Source organism: Bos mutus, chromosome 5 (genome assembly GCF_027580195.1).
Source record: "Bos mutus isolate GX-2022 chromosome 5, NWIPB_WYAK_1.1, whole genome shotgun sequence".
Lineage (NCBI taxonomy): Eukaryota > Metazoa > Chordata > Mammalia > Artiodactyla > Bovidae > Bos > Bos mutus.
The window spans coordinates 80,639,669-80,659,295 of NC_091621.1; the positions used below are offsets into that span (position 1 = coordinate 80,639,669).

A 19,627-nucleotide genomic window follows, 5' to 3' on the forward strand; every position below is an offset into this window, starting at 1 on the left:
GAGGAGCCTGGTAGGCTGCAGTCCATGGGGTCGCAAAGAGTCGGACACGACTGAGCGAGTTCACTTTCACTTTTCACTTTCATGCATTGGAGAAGGAAATGGCAACCCACTCCAGTGTTCTTGCCTGGAGAATCCCAGGGATGGTGGAGCCTGGTGGGCTGCCGTCTATGGGGTCACACAGAGTCGGACACGACTGAAGTGACTTAGTAGTAGTAGTAGTAGTAGTAGTAGATGACACATCAGGGTGAGTTCCAGACTAAGTGGGGAGACTGCACAGATCAGAGACACTGGAGGATGCTGAAACAGCCTGACCACTGCCTTAGTCCTCCAACAATGGTCTCTGAAAAAGGAGCAAAGCTGACACGCAAACAACCTGCCATCCCACAACACAGGGGCTCTGCTGGCTGCACAGCAAGGGGACTCTGTTCCTTAATGTAAAAAATTGCAAACTTCAAACAGTATCTATAAAGGGAACGAGGCAACTCTCAACTAGATGATAAAACTAGAAGAAAGATAAACTCACCAGGACATATATACATGTACATACTACATAGCATCTTCTTTTCTCCATCCCATTTCAGTCTGGAATCAAATTTTAGTGCAGTTCTTCTGTATCATAATGCCAGTGGTCCAGTTTAGACTTCAAAGTCCCAAATCCCAGACTCATTTCACATAGAAGGCATACCTATTCCAGGCCTCCTCCACTTGTTCATGCCCCCACAATATTTTACTAGTGTATATTAGAATTATTTATCTTCCAAGGAGATTTCTTGCTACTGTGAAAACAAACCATGACTTATTTTTTTTAATTCATAACAATACTCTGCACAGTACTTGTACAAAGCTAGAGTGTAAAAAATATTTTATAAGAAAAGTAAGAAGTAGCTAGCTGAGAGGTTAAGAGATTATGTGTTCAACTCAACAAAGTTCAAGGCAAAAGCAAACTTTAAAATATCCTAGTATCAGTAGGAAAGAGACCAAATATCAGACAGTAGCTATCAGGACCAAGGACTGATTTTACCTGAGGTGTAAAACCTACAAACTTTTGAAGACCTTTTCTCTGTGTAAGTCTATGACTGCCAGTCATTTTCTAGGCTTGGTGAAACTTCAACTAGATAAAATAATATCTGAACTTCAGAAGAAACTGTACTTCAACAATTTATCTTTTTTCAATGAATACCCAAGAGTGCTATAAATCTAAGGTGCTAGATTCTACAGAAAAGAGTTCAGTTTGAATAATATGACTAAAACTTGACCTCTTCTTTATCTAACCACTCATCTCAAGGTACAAGGTACAAGGTCTCATACTTTCTAAGAATGATACTATAAATAACTCAGTGAAAGATAAGTACTACCTACAACCATTATAACTAAAGCATCATCAATGCTATGTACAACATCATGCTCTAAAAAGAGGAGACCATTAACCACTTTCCATTAAATCATTTCGTATTAAAAGTCAGAAACATCTTTTTCTATAAACAGGTTAAGCTGCATTTAATATTGATCAGGTTATAATTAAGCTTAGTTCTTTCCGTTATGGGGTCACAGCCAATTTAGAATTCCAGATAAATCAGAAAAAAAGCATCAGATCCAGAAATTCCTAGTGGTCCAGTGGTTAGGACTCCATGCTTTCACTGTTGAGGGCCTGGGCTCAATTCCTAGTCAGGGAACTAAGATCTCAGCAAGCTGCAGCCAAAAATGTTTTAAAAAAGGAAGAAGATCCAATTTTTAACATTTTAAAGCTTTTTTCAGTTCACAAATCAAAACTAACAACCAGATTTCCCTTAACAAAAGAAACTGCAAAGAATACCTAGGTGAAATAAAATAAGCTTGTCCCCTGAAAATTAATGCCTATCAATGCATTGCTTCACTTTAAAGTTATCAGAGTACAATAAACTACAGAATACAAGTAAAAGCCTCATGCATAAATACTTGTTAGGAACATGGGTGTGACTCCATACTTGTACTTATGTCTCCACACCCACTGCTGATTTCTACATCCATCTCAAGCAGATGTTAGAGAGGTTAGATATTAATAGGAGTTTGAAAAAAAACTCTTATGGGGAACAAAGAGAAAGAAAAAAAGAAAGGAAAAAAAAACAGAGCTCCCCCCTTCCAAAGAGAGAGAGAGAATAAAGGATTAGAAAACTGTACCCTTCAAACAGCTTTCAGTTTAAAAGAACAGTTGGTTTGGTTTTTTTAATTATTAGGAAAAAAAGTATGAGACACAAAAATTATCGAGGGTAGGGAAGGAAGAAATAAATGACAGGAGGCCAACAAAACTTGGAGAAAGAAATTTCTTCAGAAAAGCAAGAAGTGAGGTAATTAGTATCACAAACAAGTAATTTTCAAGATGTCTATATGGAGTTAAAGGAATTATGAGTCTCCTATAAGGCAAGAGTATTTTGATTTTAGATAATGTATCTACACTCGGAGAAAAGGTTTAATAGAGAAATGAATACTCAACAAGAACATAGGCAGAACACTCTATGGTATAAATTGTAGCAATACCCTTTTGGATCTGTCTCCTAAACCAAAAGAAACAAAAGCAAAAGTAAACAAATGGGGATCTAATCAAACCTAAATGCTTGTGCACAGCAAAAGAAACTATTAACTAAACAAAAAGACAACCAATGGAATGGAAGAAAATATTTACAAATGATAAGACTCACAAGGGGTTAATATCCAAGCTATATAAACAGTCCATACAACTTAACACACACACACACACACACACACACACAAACCACACAATCAAAAAACGGGCAGAAGACCTAAAGAGACATTTTTCCATAGAAGACATACAGATGGCTAACAGGCACATGAAAAGATGTTCATCACTGCTAATTATTAGAGACGTGTAAATCAAAACCACAGTGAAATATGAAATATCACCTCACACCTGTCAGAATGACTATCATCAAAAAGTCTGCAAATAACAAATGTTGGAAAGGAAGAGGATAAAAGGGAACCCTTGTACTCTATTGGTGGGAATGTAAATTGGTATACTCACTATGGAAAAGAATACGGAAGTTCCTCAAAAAAACCCCTAAAAACAGAAGTAACACATGCTGCTGTGCTTAGTCGCTAAGTTGTGTCCGACTCTGCAACCCCATGGACCCACCAGGCTCTTCTGTCCATGGGGATTCTCCAGGCAAGAATACTACAGTGAGTTGCCATGCCCACCTCTCAGGGATCTTCCCAACCCAGGGGTCAAACCCAGGTCTCCCACATTGCAGGTGGATTCTTTACCGTCTGAGCCACCAGGGAAGCCCAAGAAGTAACAAATGATACAGCAATTCCACTTCCGGGTAGAAAGCTGAAGAAAATAAAAAACACTAATTTGACAAGATCCACATGCCCTAATGTTCATAGCAGCACTATTAACAACAGCCAAGAATTGGAAGCAACCTAAGTGTCTATCAATAGACAAAAGGATAAAGAAGATGTGGTGTATACACACACACACACACACACACACACACACACACACACACTGGAATATTACTTGGCCATTAAAAAGAATGAAATTCTGGCAGCAATGTGAATGGACCTAAAGAATATTATGCTTAGTGAAATAAGTCAGAGAAAAGAAATACTGTATGACCTCAATTATATATATGATCCAAAACATAATACAGATAAATGTATGTATCAAAACAGAAATAGACTCACAGATTCAGAAAACAAACAACAGTCATCAGTGAGGAGAGGGAAGTAGAGGAGGTGGGGGTTGGGGTACAAGACTAACACATACAAACCACTTTGTATAAAGTAGGCAAGAGACTAGGATATATTGCACATGCCAGGGAATAGCAGCCATTATATTAGGGTAATGTTGAATGAAGTATAAACTGTAAAAACACTGAGTAACTATGCTATACACTTGACACCAATACAATATTGTTAATCCAATACACTTCAATTTTAGAAACAGAATGTGGTGATGACCATGTCCTAGTTAAATGAAACTGACTGTAATACAGGCTTAAATTTATGAAATAAGACTCCCTGGGATCATGTAAACATATATCTAGCTTGATTCGCTAAACCAGGAAAAAACATTCAATCATTACTACCAAACAGAATTTCATTCTTTAACTATTCATAATTTTAAACACCAGGTCACATTTTAAGCATTTCAGATTTATGTGTGTGCTCAGTTGCTCAGTTGTGTCTGACTCTTATAGCCCCATGGACAACAGCCCACCAGGCTCCTCTGTCCATGGAATTTTCCAGGCAAGAGTACTGGAGTGGAGTGCTATTTCCTATTCCAGGGGATTCTCCTGACCCAGGTGTTGAACTCACGTCTCCCATGTCTCCTGTGTTGCCGGTGTATTCTTAACCACTATGCCACCTGGGAAGCCTCAGATTTATGCTTTTCACAAATTCTACAAACCAGTCAAACAGCAGCCTCTGTTTTTTAAATACGTATATTAATGATAAATCAACAGTGGCAATGGTGACAATGATGATGGAGAAAACTAATGGCAGCAGCCAACATTTTGGGTGATGAACAAGAGATTGCATGTTGCTCCTTATACTCCAGTCAGTGTGCTTATATGATCAAGGAAAACCTAAAGAATACAGTTTACAATACATACAGGTTAAGGAAACATTTACAAAGTGGAACTGGAATGAGATAAAAATAGAATCAAAAGAGCTCAGGTCTACTTTTTCCGTAACGCAACTTTATAGAAACAGACTAGTTCTACCAGTCTGAGGTCAAGTGACTACTGCTCGCCAGTGGTATTTTATACAAAAACCAAAAAATGTGTTTCTGCGGTAAGGTTTATTTTGAAGCTTTCTTTTCTAAAGCCACAGACAGACAGTACACAGGACAAAGCCATTAGATGGCAGAGAAAAGTGGTTCCTCTTAAATGGAAGATGCAAAAGTTCACAGTATCAGGTCAGTCTTAGGCCATAAAAAAGTACTTTATACCAACATTGTTAGTTTCTCTCTTCTTCAACACTGAAACAAATGCCCTATTTTTCAAATATATTTTAAGAGTTTTATATTCACCCACCTCCCCCAAAACTAAATATCTGTTTCAAATTATGTCTTGTTCTCTACTAAACACAGTTGTTATAATAAGGAAACTGAAGTGGTTGATGGCTATAGCTCTTCTTCCAGGAATATTTGTCAAAATACTCATTTGTCAGTTTCAAGCTGTCTAGAAATCTATTTTCTCAATTATATTTCACAAAGTAAAAGCATTGCAAGTGTAAAGGGGGAAAAAATGTATTATAGAATCGCCTTTCCCCAGAGAATAAGAAGCTGGGTATTTTTCAGTTGTTATTTTATAAATAAAGATTTCCACTCAATTTAAGATAATATAAATAAGTATTACCTTAAAAATTAGAATTATGCCATGCTTCCCTTGAAGTAAGAACTGAGCTAAATTAAAATCAACGACTTGTAGAATATCAGAGCTGGAAAGAGCCTTGGAGGTGTCCATTTTTTTTAAAAGACCATTCTGGATTATACAATTAACTTTTGAATAATCCTGGGAAGGGGCTTCCCAGGTGGCTCAGGAGTAAAGATTCCACTTGCCAATGCAGGAGACGCAGGTTCAATCCCTGGGTGGGAAAAAACACCTGGAGAAAGAAATGACAATCTACACCAGTGTTCTTGTCTGGAAAATCTCATAGACAAAGGAGCCTGGTGGGCTACACTCCACAGGGTCGCAAAAGAGTTGGACATGACTTAGCAACTAAACAATAGCAAACAACAATCCTGGGCAAACAGGGGAAGATGGGATTTTAAGAACAGAAGTAAAGATGCAATACAGTTCCCCGGCAGCTTGTACAAACTTGGGGGTGCTCTATTTACCAAGAATTAATTAAAGAATATCACTCTAAAGTTGAGTTCTTGATACTTTTAAAATTGTTAGCGAAAAAAGTATTTTCAGTATTAAGCAAATATAATCTCCTTCCATCATAGTAGTGATTTAGCTATCTGCACATAAGCATACAGGAAAAAAGTCTTTTTCCTAGCCCTTAGAGGTGAATGACTATCATTAAACAATAGTGACAGCTGCCTCTTGAAGTCATATTAACAGTGACAGCAGAAAACATATGATACAATAGTGATAAAAAGACAAAAGGAGATGGTCTGGCACTCTCTGAAGGTTCCAGGTTTACATACCTTTTGATTCCATAGAAAAAGAAAAATCTACAGGGATCAAAATCATTTCTTAGACACAAATTACTTTAATCAGACTATACTTTTAAGGCTTTATAGATAAAAATTAAAATCACCTGAGCAATTAAAATATAAAATAAAAATTAGACACAACTATAATTGTTCACAATTGAGTAGCAAAGAGTTCTCTGTAAGATATTTAAATTCTTTGCAGAGATATTTCATTTTTTCCCATATGCTCCCAAGTTAAACTCTGTCACCACATAAGATCTCACTTTATGCTCCATTAATCAAGACTGCATGAACGAACCACTAAAAAAAAGGTGAGTGCTCTTTCTATAGAATAATGTCAGCAAAATAAACTGATGGTTATCAAAAAGCACTCACAATAATAGACATACTCAGGAACATGTTACAAGTTATTTTTCCATCATTAATAGACAAACAGCAATTCTACTTCTGTAAATTTTATTGACACTCTCATTAAAATAGATGCCACAGTTGGTATATACATATAAGGAAAAAATAAATGAAAAATATACCTTCATGGAAATATGTAAGAGAATTCTTCAGGATTTTAAGTAAACCAAGCAAACCAGCATTATGATATCAATCAACTTTCATTTAAACACGTATGGTGTAAGACACCATTGAATGAAACAATTAGAATATAACATGTCCACAGAAATATCTTAAGCATCATATCTGGAAAGCAACACTTAAAACATTAACACAGAAAATGTATTTATAATTTAAAACAGTCTCTATAAAATTATTCTATATATGTCATGAGAATGATAAAGACTCAGCTGAATTTCTTCTCAAACAATGAACATCTCTAAATAGTAACTATATTTTCAGTCTTTTGTCTAATGTACCAGAAACTGAGTACAGAGCAAAATAAATAAATTGAACACAGTACAAAAACTTCCTAAGCATTCTGACCAGAGTAATATTTATTTATTTTTCAATTTTTTTTCTGGTTATACTTGTTTTGCTTTCAGCAGCTGAATAATACCCAAAATAGTTCCAGTGTCTTAATTATTTGTAATTTCCATTTCTTAGATGGACTTCATTTCATTATAAAAACCTGGATTGAAAATCACATGGTAAACAAAACTCGAACAAGCAACACTGAACCCAATTCACTTTACCAAAGAAAACTGAGAAACAATAATAAAAAAACAGAAAAAGAATGGATATTATTCATAATATTAAAAATATTCACAATTATCATGGAGCTTTCTAAAAACAATGGGCTGAAGAGCTGCTTCTGAGGCCCTTTTCAGGAGGGTTTGATTAATAAAAGTATCAGAAAGCTCTCACTGTCTTACAGGCTGGCATTTTACACCAATCTTAACAACTGTTCTGTAATGACAGGAATGGATAGAACAGAAAGTGTCAAGTCGAAATACTCTTCACCTTTGTTAGCCTTCTATTTCAAGAGTTCAGTTTCTTCACGAAGTTATAAAACTTTAACACAATGGCTCACTTTATTAAATCTGTGAGATGTTTAATGGGAATAATCATAGCCCACACTTAAAAACTGAGAACTTGAAAAACAGGTGTGTTTGCCAGAGGTTTTTTCCTAAATGACAGAGTACATTCTGATTGTCCCCATGATTAAATTTTCACAGAGTATTTCAGTGCAGGCTCAGTAAAAAACGGTGGCCAGTATTAAAATTTTTCTTTTCAGGTGTGGGAATTGAGGCCCTACTGATGTAGAATTCATGGTGGAATATGCAGGATAGAGATTCACTCATTTTACCATTTAACTAATACATATATTAAAGCTTTTATCACACACAAAATCACTGCTCCAGGCCTTGTGGCCCAGCCAGGAGTAAAATTCAGATATGGAATCTATAGAGTCGGAAGGCAGAGGGCAAATACCTGGTGTCTGGTGAGACACACACGTATACCCTACAGCACACAACAGAAGTGAGTGAGTGCCAAAGAGATCCTGAGAAAACAAACCGCAGGACTGCGGGAGCAGTAGGGGTGGTATCAGGGAAGGTGAATTTTATTCCATGATGGCATAGAATATATTTGCCAAAAGAGAGAATAGATTTGCATATGAAGATAAGGTCAAAAGACATTTCAAGTAAACAGAGAGAAGAGAGACATTAAGAGTCGAGAACCTGGGGAGATCGAAGATTTCAGGGACAAGTGCAGAGTGCTTCATTTTGGCTAAAGAGGCATTTATAAGAAGGGAGAGAGGTGAGGCTAAAAATGAAAGCAAGTAACCAGGTTATGGAGGGCTGAGACTGAATCTTTTCCTGTCGGCAGTTTTTTAAGGACTGGCCTGACATCATCTGTAGCTCAGCTAGTAAAGAATCCACCTGCAATGCAAGTGACCACAGTTTGATTCCTGGGTCGGGAAGATCCCCAGGAAAAGGGATAGGCTGCCCACTCCAGTATTCTTGGGCTTTCCTAGTGGCTCAAAAGGTAAAGACTCCGCCTGCAGTGTGGGAGACCTGGGTTCGATCTCTGGGTTGGGAAGATCCCCTGGAGGAAGGCATAGCAACCCACTCCAGTATTCTTGCCTGGAGCATCCCCATGGACAGAAAAGCCTGGCAGGCCACAGTCCACGGGGTCACAAAGAGTCGGACACAACTGAGCAACTAAGCACAAACTGACATCATCTGAGCTCGGCTTTAGCAAAATTGAACTGGAAGAGCAATTAGAATGAAAACTGAAGTAGCACAGAAGCAGATGCAGATACGGCTTAGGAGGTAATAGCTTAAGAAAACATTTATGTGACCCTAAAATTGTGAATGTTAAAGCAGACAGGGCGAAGGCAAGGATTAACTTTAATGTGAAAGTCGAAGGAGTTGGCAACCAATTGGACGTGGCTGGCAAAGGAGAAGGGGTCAAAGATGTGCTCTTCTCATGGGCAGGAGATTCTCCCTGGCTTTGAACTGTCTCTGAAACTAACTCACTGTAAGGATTCTTTGTGACAGTATTGAGAGCTAATTTCAAAATACAAAGGAAAGCAGGAACGAAACATATTTTGTATAACTTAATCATGTATTCAAATGAGATATTACGAGGAAGTGATCCCGAAGTCCCTTCACTATTTTGTCCTTTTTTCTTTCCCTCTAAGTTTTTGGAAGTGAATTAGAGAAAACATGCCTGTCATACAAAAGCCCTTTTACTGACAAATGTAAAATAAAACTTAAGGGCCATCTGATCATAACTTTTCCTTTTTAATTCCAGGCAACAAGGTACCAAACATAAAAGTAAACTACCCAAAGGCCAAGTGACGGCTGGAATAAGCACAGGGCAAGCAGTCCGGGTAAAGAAGCTTTGCTCTCTAGAGAGCTGTGGCTTCAGATCCACTTTCTGTCAAAATAAGGGAGTTCAACTTTTGAACACCAACTGAAGTGCAAGTCCAAGCCCAAACACTCTGTTACCAGAAGAATCAATGCTTTTGAACTGTGGTGCTGGAGAAGACTCTTGAGACTCACTTGGACAGCAAGGAAATTAAACCAGTCAATCCTAAAGGAAATTAATCCTGAATATTCATTGGAAGGACTGATGCTGAAGCTGAAACTTCAATACTTTGGCCACCTGATGCAAAGAAACAACTCACTGGAAAACACTCTGATGCTGGGAAAGACTGAGGGCAAGAAGAGAAAGGGGCAACAGAGGATAAGATGGTTAGATTGTATCACCAACTCAATGGACATGAATCTGAGTAAACTCTAGGAGATAATGAAAGATGGGAGCCTGGCATGCTGCAGTCCATGGGGTCACAAAGAGTCAAACATGACTTAGAAAATGAACAACAAGAAAGAACAAAACTATTCCGTGAAACATGGCTGAGCAAATTTTGTCCCTCATGTTTTTTAGCTTCTTGCTTTAATTTTAGAACATTTTACAACCAGTCTCTAATTCTGTTTAATTTCAGCCAAACCACTTTAGATGAATCTGAAAAAGCAATCACTTGATCAGCACAGAGAAACTTTGGGAAAGAGTCAGGATGCTACAAAAAAAAAAAAAGAATTCACACCACACAAATGTATTTAGCATACACATAATTTAAGATCAGGAGAGCTAAAATGACATAAACCAACCTAATCACTTTATCATACAGAAAATAGTATCTTCTTTCAGCAAGAAAGAGGTTATTTTACTCCTGAATCAGCAAGGAAAAAGAGAGATGAAAATCCCTCTCTAGGGGGAAAAAACAGATTGTTGAAGAACATTAGAAAGACTAGAGAGAATATTTTTCAAAAGGTTTTAGCAAGAAGGGTAAGATATGTTTCTCAGGTTCTGAGATAGATTTTATGACTCTTGTTCCAATTATAAAAAGAGAAAACTTCGGCCACTATAACTCAACTCTATTGAGAATTAAATAAATTTCTGCAAACTATGAACATAACATTTTTACAATGTTTTGGAAAAGTAATTTCAAGCATAGGACTTTTCTTCAATATTCACTCAACGTCTTTATAGAGTTTCTGCAATAAACTAGACCATAACTTTGGCACTGGAAAAAAATCGTTTTCAAACTTAAAATTCTTCAAAAATATATATGCACACACATAAATAAATAGTAGCTTCTCAGTGTCATAAATGATATATAACAGATCCCTCTTCGTTTAAGTTATATAGCATTTCCACTGTAGTTACACATTTTATGTTTTTGATGTCACAATTTACCTTTTTTTATACTGTGTATCCATTAATAAATTACTGCATCTCTAGATATTTTCCATACTTTTGTCCTTTAAAATTCATACTAGAGTTAACTGCTTAACACACTACTATAATACAGTATTAATGTATTCTGAATATGACTATAGTTATGTTTACCATTGTATTTTACAGTTTCATGGTTTTTTGTTACTATTATAATTGGGGTCCTTTCATTTTCAGCTCAAAGAACTCCTTTCAGCCCTTTCCATCAGGCAGGTATAATGGTGATGAATTCCTCAGCTTTTGTTTGTCTGGGAAAGTCTTTCTCTCTCCATTTCTTTTTTTATTTGGCTATGTGGAGTCTCAGTTGCAGTACATTAGACCTTTAGTTGAGGCATGCAAAGTCTTAGTTGCAACATGTGGGATCTAGTTCCCTGCCCAGGGATCGAACCCAGGTCCCCTGCATTGGTAGCACCAAGTCTTAGCCACTGGACCACCAGGAAAGTCTCTGTATCTCCATTTCTTTTTTTTTTTTCTTTTTTCTGGTTTTTTTTTTTTTTTTTTTAATTTGTCAGGGCCCCGCCGGGAGTCACCCTGAGGCGACTTCTGCCAGGGGCCCTGAACCGTTACCCTTCGGCGGGGACGTCCAGGAGGGCGTCCCAGGAAGCAGCAGCTCCCTGAGGACTCCGGGCCCGGGTTCTGAGGGCCCCCGCCGGCTCCCGCCTTCTTTCGGCTGCCGGGCAAACTCGCCGCCGGGCAGCTCCCCCGGGGTGGCGGCCTCCCCGCGCGGGGCCCGGCCTCGAACCCGCGGCGTCCGGGCCCCGCGGCTCCTCCGGCCCGCCCCACCCCTGCAGCCGCTCGGCTGCGCCCCGAATCCCGAGGCATGCCCTGGGCCGCCCGGCCGCCGCCCGCCCAACGCTCCGCTGTATCTCCATTTCTGAAGGACAACTTTACTGGATAAAATAGTCCTGGTTGGCAGTTTTTTCTTTCATCACTTTGAATATAGCATCTCACTCTCTCCTGGCCTTCACTGTTTCTGCTGAGAAACCCACTGATAGCTTTGTGGGGCTTTCCTTGTCCTTAAAGAAGGTTTTTCTCATGTTGCTCTTAAAATTCTCTTTGCCTTTGATTTTAGACTGTTTTATTATAATGTGTCTTGTAGTAAATCATTTGGGGTTGAAATCTGGGGGGAAATTATGAGCTTCATAAGTTTAGATGCCCAACTTTCTCCCCATATTTAGAAAATTCTCATCCATTATTTCTTTAAATAAGCTTTCTTCTCCCTTCTCCCTCTGGGACTTCAATAATATATAGTTGTTTCTCCTAAAGGTATTTCATAGCTCACATAGGCTTTCTTCATTCTTTGTCATTCTTTTGAACTCCTCTGACTGGATAATTTGAAATGACCTACCTTCTGCTTCACAGATTTTTTCTTCTGCTTGATCCAGTCAGACACTGATGCTCTCTCTTGCATTTTTTTCATTTCATTCATCATATTCTTCAGCTCCAGAATTTCAATTTGGTTCTTTTTTTTTTTTTTTTTGATTCCTGTTTTTCTGTTTAACATTTGATTTTGTTCATATATTGATTTTTTTTTAAATTTCATTGAACTGCCTGTGTTTTCTTGTAGGTCCCTAAGCTTCCTTAAAATTACTATTTTGAATTCTTTTACTGGGAACAATTGTAACTCTCTTTTCTTGGGGAGGGGTGTTAGTTACTGCAAAATTACTGTGTTCCTACATAGTGTCATTTTCTTTGATTTTTCATGTTCCTTAAGAGTCTTGCATTGCTGTCTTTGCATTTGAAGAAGCAGTCACCTACTCCAGTCTTTAACACACTGCTTTTAGGAGAAAAACACCTTCCAGAGCCTTGCTAGGAATTTGGAGGCTTTTTCAAATCTTTTCTATGGATTCACCTGTTCCACACTTACTGTGACAGTACTGAGAGCTAATTTTTGTGTGTCACTTATTTGTGAGTGAATTCTTAAGACTGTATGCCTTCTGTGGATCCTGCAAAGCCAGGTCAAATGATGAGAGCCTCCCATTTTGCTTTCCCTGGGGCAGTCTTGAATGCTCAAGTTCATGTGGTCTCTCCCAGTCCTGGAGAGTCCAGTTGGCTTTCCATTTGTGCTCACCAATGTCTGCAAAGGTTAGATGTCTTTGCTTCAGGGGTGCACACAGAGAGCTGGCCGAAGGGTAGAGTATGGAGCTGTGAACGGATGAGGCACTGAGGTGCTCAAACACTCTCAGCTTCCCCTGTGGAAGAAAGCATCGGTCAGGAAGGTCCCTACTGGCATTCGGCTGTGCCACCTTGGGGAAAGGGTGATGCAAGTAAACCACAACTGTTCCTGTTGCCCTCTTCGCTGCATGCAATCTCAGACATTTTCACCCCCACAACAGTATGCTGAACTTCTCTGCTGGACTACCAGACTTCCACAAGGGCACTACTGTCCATGGGTGACTGTCAAAACCAGGTACTCGTTGTGGGGAGAAAACAATGGTTGTTGTCGTGCGATGTCTGACTCTTTGTGACCACCCCCCCCCCAGAACTGCAGCACACCAGGCTTCCCTGTCTTTCACTACCTCCCAGAGTTTGCTCAAATTCATGACCACTGAGTCAGTGATGCTATCTAATCATCTCATCCTTTGCCGCCCCATTCTTTTGCCTTCAATCTTTTCCAGCATCATGGTCTTTTTCAATGAGTTGGCTCTTTGCATCAGGCGGCCAAAGTAATGGAGCTTCAGCTTCAGCAAGAGTTCTTCCAGTGAATATTCAAGGTTGATTTCCTTCAGCATTGAGTGGAGAAAACAATAGAAAACTCTCATTCCCCCATGTGATGATACCATTCTTCTGCAGCCCAAAGGACACTCAGCCCACTGATGCTCTGCTCAGGACTATAGTCATTTCCTAGTCCGCAATGAGTTTGGGTTCTTCTGCCTGATATAATATATTACCATATAGTATATATAGTATATAATATGCATAAATTAATTAATTTTTTTTCTCTTTCTCCCCAGCTTATCAGCTTCACATTACTGTTTATAAACCTTTCTAGAACCTCATCGTCATCTATTTTTTTTTCTTCCTATTTGTTCTGGGATTGGGAAAAAAAGCTAAGCAAGTTTGTTCTCAGACTTTAATGAAGAGATTTTTAATATAGGCCAAGTATTATACCTGTGACTGAGTAGATAGACATCATTATATCATTTTCATAATTTTCAATGCCTCCCTCACTCCACGATTTAGGTGCAACCAGGGAGAGCCACCTTATTAGCATCTGTATCATCAGTGCCTAGAACTATATCTAGTTTTTTTTTTTTTTTGAAGATAGCTGACAAATATTTTGAATAAATGAATTTTCAATTTCCTGACAAATTCAATAGAGCATCAGGCTCATGACAGTTATATGAAGGCTTAGAATGCTTAGATATTAGTAAATTCTGCAATAAACTAGTTGCGTGACTTAGGACAAATCACTTGACACATCTTGGTTTTACTTTCTTCGTCAGTAAAATAAGAATGCTGAACTACACAAACTCTAAATTTCTCATATATATATATATATATATATAATATTTTAATATTCTTATTTTGATTACTCACAAGGACTTCCCTGGTGGCTCAGACGGTAAAACGTCTGCCTACAATGTGGAAGACCTGGGTTCAATCCCTGGGTCGGGAAGACCTCCTGGAGAAGGAAATGGCAACCCACTCCAGTATTCTTGCCTGGAGAATCCCATGGACGGAGGAGGAGCCTGGCAGGCTACAGTCCATGGGGTCGCAAAGAGTCGGACATGACTGAGTGACTTCACTTTTACTTTCAAGCTACTTTTTCTTAATTTATTTTTCTTAAATAATTATGATACAAAATAAGTCACTGCCAGATAGGCACTTTGGTTGGCTCCTGATCTCTCACTGGCAAATACTATAGGTCTTCTTTTCATTGAAAGGAGGGTTGTGAAGGGTGGTGGCAAGCAAAAGTTTCTATTTATATTTAACATTTAAATTGCCCCATTTTAATTTTTAAATTTTTTAAATTTCCAAATCTCAGCACTTTATCTATAAATTACACCAGCCAGACATAACTTGAATAATATATTTCACTAGTTCACGAGGGTAGAGAAGATAGTCACGGAGATATGTCTTAGGTAACTGGAGGACAACCTTAAGGCATCTATGGTGCAACATATGGAAGAAAGACAGGACACAGGGGAACAGAATAATACTGTAAACAGACTGCCTCAAAATCTCACCTCCAGTATTCTCTGTGAAAGGAAGCAGGTGAAATGGTCCAATAGTGAATAAATGAATTCTGCTCAGTTTTTCCATCATACTCTCTTTACCTGTAGAAGAGAAGCCCGCTAACACAAAGGCATGTTAAGCATACATTCACCGAATACATATTAAAACAAAAACTGAGTACATACTCTGCATCCAGCATTGTGCTAAGGCACAAGAAAGACAAAGATTATTCCAACACATCCTCCACCTGTAAATGCTCAGACTAGTAGAGAGAAAAGAGAGTAAACAAACCATAAAACACAGCATAATTACTATTTTAAAGTAAGTACAGCCTACCACTTAGGCACAAAGAAAGGACTTTTTTCTGGGAAAGTGATCTTTAAGCCAAATCTAAAATGATATAGATAAGGTGATGAGGACAACAGAGAGGAAATCCAGGCAGAGGAAATGGAGTGTGCAAAGTCACGCAAGAGTGAAGCTGAGTGTATTCAGGGAATGACAATTGTTACAGCATTTGTGGGGCACTGGCAGTCAAAGAGGAAAAGCCTGGGAGGAGAGCAGGAGCTGCTGCGTGCCGTACGAGGGGGAACTGTCTGTGTAGTGAACATATGGGGAAACAATGAGGAATTTTAAGCAACATAAAAAATATGATTAGAAGTCAAGACAGGGAAGAAGGGATGCTGTCACCCATTCGATAATAAGAATCAACAAACTGATCCCTTCAAGGTTGGACAAAGTTAAGGGTTAAGGCAGAATTAGGAGTTCAGAAAGATTCACAGAATTACCATTTGTGTAACAGTGGCTCCATTCAGAGGAACAGGAAGAGAAGAGAAGGGAGCTGGGTTAGGAAAAAGGCAACAATGTATTTGGGCATCTGTGAAGGCCAAGGGGCCTGTGCAAAATGCAGTACAGTCAGAACTAAAGGCCTGGAGCTCAGGAGAACAGCATCTGCGAGAGATAAAGAATTGACAGTCAACGTTCTAAGTGAAACAATGTGAGTAGCTGAAGTCACCTTGGAAGATAATGAAACATGAAATTAGATGAAAGCTGAGAAAAGAATCCTGGAAAATTCAGAAACTTCTCAACCTGTCAGTGTTCAGATTATAGACAAAACCATGCACTGAGAACCTACTCATCCCCACTCTCCCATCCCCCACCCACTCCCTGCAAAAAAGTGCTGGCTCTCCTTGGCTACCAAATGATGCCAGAACTTACTTTAGAAGATTACCACTGTGGAACAACTTTTTACATACCTATTAAACTCCAAGGAGTAGAGCTTCTGAATTAACATCTAAGTACAGATAGATAAAACAAGAAACCAGGAAAGAACAGCACTATGGGAGCCAAAGGAATAAAACATTCTTCAGGGGAGGAAAAAAAAAAAAACAGTGATCATTGCAAACATATATCCATTCAGCAAATAGACAATCTACAGGGACTTCCCTGGTGGTCCAGTGGTTAATAATCCACATTGCAATGCAGGGGACACAGGTTCAATCTCCGGTCGGGGAACTAAAATCCCACATACTGTGGGGCAACTAAGCCCGTGTGCCACAACTAGAGAGCGCCTGGGTGCTGCAACTACAGACTCCGTGTGCAGCAACGAGGACTGACTCAGCCAAACACATAAATAATAAAAATAAGGAAGTAAAATTAACAATCTACAGAGTACTAGAAACTCTAGGTGACAAAAATTCAATACTGAACTAAATATAATCCATGTTCTTTCTAATAGTCACAGCAAAATCAAGTACGAGAAAAACCAAATGTTTTCCTTTAAGTTTGGCCTTTACGAAGATTACAAATAACCTACAGGAATGAGCTTAGGCAGCAGACTAAAGTGGGCTGACAAGTGTATAGGAAAAGTGTGGTAGAGAAAGCAACAGGTACAAGCTTCGTGTCAAGAATCTTGGCCGGGAACCAGATGCAAAGGCAGCACAAGAGATCACTGAGAGAACAGCTTCTAGCTGCACGTCACACTGCACCAAGAGACCTGACTCCAACAGCTTACTATATAGACATTGACTCAGACACACGCATACGACAGAAGAATAACTGTTTAGACTGACTCTCTCATACATTTACTAGGATAGAGAGGCCTAAATTATTAAAATTGCATTCCAATATTATTAATTTTGACTATTAATGACTCTCTGACTACAATTTGGTCTACGTCACACTGAAAATTAGAAGGCAGTCACGAGGTTAGAAAACCTCAATCACATCTGAGGAAGAAGGAAAATGAACGAGATACCTCAGTGCAATTTGGGATTAAAGACAGGCATGGGGCCAATTACCTGTTGAAGGGAGATGCATGACATATTTTAGAACTGGGTTTATAAGCCCCTTCAAGACATGCTGGAGAAAAGTAAGAAAATGTTAGGAGTGGGAAGAGAGACATGATATGGTAGAAGCAAGTGCTTAAGCACAAGTTCTCGTCAGAAAAAAACCTGATTTTAAAAATCTAGCTGATGCAAGTTTGAATGAGTTTTATTATTTCAGCAAATAATCTCCATATATTTCAACATAGCATATGACATGAACTATGTATATACAGTAGGAAAAAGTTCTGTTCACATCAAGTGGGAATATATAGAGACAGGAGAGCAATTAGAAGTCAGTGTAGGAGTTTCCTGGTGGTCCAGTGGATAAGACTCAGCACTTCCACTTCGAGGATCATGGGTTCAATCCCTGGTGGGGGATCCAAACTCACATGCCATGAGGTGTGGCCAAAAAAGAAAAAAAAAGTCAGTGTATAACCAAAAAGGACTGACTCACATTGGTATCTAAAATTCTCATTTTTGTAGTAACAACTTGTAGAATGTATTAATATAACAAAGGCTGGAAATCTTATGTGACTTTTAATATCACATAATCAACTTCAGGTATTCATAAATATTAATATTTGCCTAGTGAGAGAAAAACGAGCATCTTATTTGGATAGTTCAGGAACTGCTACCAGAAATGCACAAACTAATTTACTACAAAAGCAAAGGGTGAAAATGATTTCACCCCCTCTAACCAATACATTCAAATCTTACCTTTTTCTTTAAGGAAAAAAGACTTTAAAAATAACTAATTTTTAGTATGCCATAAATTAAAATTTTAAAAAGTTCCTCTGGTACTAATTTGTTTGGTAGTGATTTGTTAACATATAAGAAGTAATAGCCAAAAGGAGGAAATAATGAATTAAGTTTTCTTTTAGAACAAAAGTGTTTCTATAACATGGATTTGGAAACCTGCAGAGATGGGATTTATATATCCACCCCCTCTCCCTTCCCCAACCCTTCAACTTGCACACAAGCCTACAGTTCTTTCAAGCTGACAGCATACAGCTATTCTCTCTCCAGTTAGGACGACAGAGCTTGGAAAATCAGGTCACAAGGTTGCCACGGGGACTCTAATTATCTGTCTGGCAAGTTTGCGTGATGTCCTACTCCCCTCTGTGATCCTGTCATATATCACCTGGTAAGCAAGATAAGGTAAAGGTTAGCAGTGCTTTCTACAAAAATATTTGCTCCAAATCACTAGGAATGTGGGAAAATGCAGGCACTCTTCTCCATTTATGCCAACACTGTCATTGAAACTTTTATTCAGAACCTTCTTGGTCCACAGAACTTTTTTTAAAAGTCCAGGGTCAATCATGACCCAAACCATATATGCTGACTTACAATTTAAAAACAATTCTTGATCCTGTTCCAAGCGAGCTCTCTGTAATGCAAATAAAGACGTTTTTCTGAAATAGATAGTTATGCATCTTTCATTCATAATAGCTAATGAGAAACACATGAGCCAAATACATTATGGGGATCATGTCAGTGGTGTGTAATCTGAGCAGTGTGTTAGGAAGTGCTGGGCTCCACCAGAGGAGGATGAGGCAGCGTTGCTTCAAATGAAGGTCTTCAAGTTACCCACATTTCAAATTCCCAGTAAGACACATTTCGCCATCTCTAAAGATGACCACTTTATGACCAGCCTGAGGTCTTCAGCATGACTTCATTTTACGAATAATGGCTTCTTCATTCCTAGGCATTTCCAAGAAAAGAATACTGAGTACTGTCTATAAAACTAATACAAACCATACTTGTCTGTTCTGATCTTAAGCTGACCTTAGTTGAAAAATCTTTCAAAGGGAGTACTGGTATATCATAATTTTTCCCAAAGCTGTTCACAAATAACAAATGTTCTTCTGCAGGATGACTGTAAAATAAAATGTAATTTGAAAATGTTATTATTTTATAAATCCACAATATTGGGATTGTTAAAAAATAGAATACAAAATGTTAATATCTTCACTCTCTTAGAAATGAACATGAGAAGAAAAAAAAAAGGAGACAGATGAAGGAAGGGAGGGAAGAAGAAGCCAGAAAGGTTATTCTTTATTTTCCACATTTTTGACCGTTTACATGGAATCTTGTGCTTCTTTTAAGTTCTGTATGCTTCTTCTAATCTAGATTTCTGACACTGTGTACTCTAAGGTTAGCAACCTTGTCTGTTTTGTTAATTACAGTAATTATTGCTACTTAGTAATACAGGCATTTATTTAATATTTCTTTATTGAAAAATAAGTTTCACTAAATGAAACAAAATTAT

The 19,627-nt window shown here is 38.3% G+C and overlaps 1 protein-coding gene across 4 annotated transcripts in view; it reads right to left on the reverse strand.

Annotated features, from left to right (window-relative positions):
* Positions 1–19,627, reverse strand: part of EPS8 (EGFR pathway substrate 8, signaling adaptor) — a 196,986-nt gene that overhangs the window by 162,951 nt on the left and 14,408 nt on the right. Inside the window, exon 1 of one of the 4 annotated variants that reach the window (XM_070371149.1) lies at positions 15,046–15,069. The exons of the other annotated variants lie outside the window; for them this stretch is intronic. The gene's annotated coding sequence lies outside the window, so the exon portion shown is untranslated. Of the gene's footprint in view, positions 1–15,045; positions 15,070–19,627 lie in introns of those variants that run through there. 4 annotated transcript variants of the gene reach the window in all.